General features: G+C 60.3%; 1 protein-coding gene across 1 annotated transcript in view; it reads right to left on the bottom strand.

The window, feature by feature from the left end:
- SPATS2 (spermatogenesis associated, serine-rich 2) overlaps positions 1 to 2,136 on the bottom strand; it is a gene marked incomplete at both ends in the record, with an annotated part of 9,371 nt that overhangs the window by 1,124 nt on the left and 6,111 nt on the right.

The following is a 2,136-nucleotide window of genomic DNA, read 5'->3' as shown; positions in this document are numbered from 1 at the left end:
TTAATCCAACTGAATTGGTTTGCTGAGCCAAAAAAATAAAATGGGAATTCTGGTGCTCTGTGCCGCTTCCCAGCACCCACACAGGTCCCTGACCCCCGGAGTCTCCCAGGGCCTGAGGGGTTTTTGGATTCCCTTGGGGAATCACAGCAGTGGCACCCACAGGGTGACCGGTTGGCCAAATTCAGCCCGTTGGGGTTCTCCAGCACCTTCCAGCACGGCAGAGCTCTCGGGGAGCACCCCGAAACCCACGGATCACACAGGCCGCACGGAGGGGTCCTGCCCCCGGGGGATGCGCACGCCGGGTAACCCGGCCACGGCGCAAGCGGGAGAGGGAACACCAGTCCTCCCAGTGCGGAGAGCGACAGGTACTGGTGGCAACTCAGCGAGGAACCCCCAAAACCCTCTTTGAAAACGCTCCTTTTGTGCTTCCCCCCAGCCCCCGGCAGCTCCTGGCTGCTCGAATCTGTATCCAGCCTATTCACAGGGTTCCCCGTTGGATTCCGCTTCCCTTCGGCCCTTCAACACCCACCACAGGGTTGGGGTGGGATTTTTTTAAGCGAGAAAAGCTCGCTTGCGAAGGGGAAGAGTATTTATTTTAGGGATGCTTGGCCAGGGAAAGCACGGAGCATCTGCAATGCAAACGGAAACCATCGCTCCCGCTCCTCCGCGTGCCGGCGAGGGCTGAGGCGAGATCAATTTAAACAATTCCCTCTGAACAGCAGCTTTGACATTTGGCTTCTCGTGTTGATTTATCGCTCCGTCCGTCTGCCTTTTCAGGGCAGGAATTGTTTCTGCTCGGAGCGCAGCAGGAGGCCTGATCCAGGTCAGGGCACCCGCGGCCCAACCGTACGGATACGACGATGCGTGGCGAAAAGCGACGCTAATAAGGCTCGGCCTCTTTTTCCAGCCATCCCCAGGGCGCTCCGACCCGGCTCCGCGGCACCGGATGAGGCACATACCCCGGGGTGCTTTCCCGCTCCGAGCCACGTTGGTGGCAGGAGTCCCCCGGAGATGGAATACGGCCTCAGTGGTTAAATTCCAGCGGAAGAAGAGGCTGGCGGCTCGCTGCGGAACCGGGATATGCTACACCTCACCCCAACGCCTCCTCCCTGAACGCACACAGGCCAACACCCACGTTGTGACAGGGCGTTCCGGGCTCCTTCCCGCACGCACCTCGGCTCGGAGCATGGCCGGCGTCTCCCTGCGATTTAATTTACCGGGCGGAGCTCAGCTGGAGTCCTTCACCCAATTTTACAGTTGGGCTGGCGGAGGAACAGAGGTCAAGTGGCTTTGCTTGGGGTTGGCGCGATGAGGGGAGGGGGATCAGACCCCACTGCTCCATCCCCCACGGCTTCCTGGCAAATACGCTTCCTTCTCCCAGATCCTTTCTGTCCCGGGAGAAGACCCCGTGTGGGACGGAGAGCCCCAGCCAGGACTGGGCGTTCAGAATGGGCATTCAGGAATTGCACAGGGAAGGAAAACGGGGAACAGCTAAGCTGGGAAGGGCTGGAGATGAAATACTGCTGAATTCCACAGCTCTCGGCTGCAAACGGGCTCGGCCGAGCAGTGCCCGATCCCAGAAGGCCACGTCACAAGGTGTTTGGGAAGGGCGTTTGGGGTCGCTTTTCCTTGGGGCCGACGGCAATCGCCGGTGGCGGGAATGCCGCGGGGAAGGATTCCCCAGCACCAGGCCTGCCGCGGCCATCTCAGCAGGGAGAAACCCCAAGGCCTGCCCCGCTCCCACCTCAGCAGGCGGCCCCGGGGGGGGAAGTTACCACCTCTCGCAAAGGCTCGGGGTGTCCTACCTGATGTGCCGCTTCCCCTGTAGGAATTTGGGACTGTCAGGATTCCCTAGTTCAGGGGAGCCGATCATCTCCAGCCCAGAGGAGCAAATCTCTCAACTTCGGAAGCCAAAGAGCAACCGTTACCTCTGCCACTCAGAGGATGGATTTCAGGGATGGAGACGGGTCAGAGCCTCCTCTTCAGGTCTACCCTACACACATTGCGCAGCGAGAAGACGAAGGTCAAGAGCTCCCAGAAGCCTTGGCGGGGAAAAGGCCATCCCAAGGGCAGCCCTGAGAGGCGGCAGTTAAAGCAGCCCGAGGTTTGCTCCTTAAATCTCCCGTTTCAGGCGAA

Source organism: Eurypyga helias, unplaced genomic scaffold, assembly GCF_000690775.1.
Source record: "Eurypyga helias isolate BGI_N326 unplaced genomic scaffold, ASM69077v1 scaffold20413, whole genome shotgun sequence".
Taxonomy (NCBI): Eukaryota; Metazoa; Chordata; class Aves; order Eurypygiformes; family Eurypygidae; genus Eurypyga; species Eurypyga helias.
Note: the sequence above shows the minus strand (reverse complement) of the source record. Positions and strands in the feature narration are given on the sequence as shown.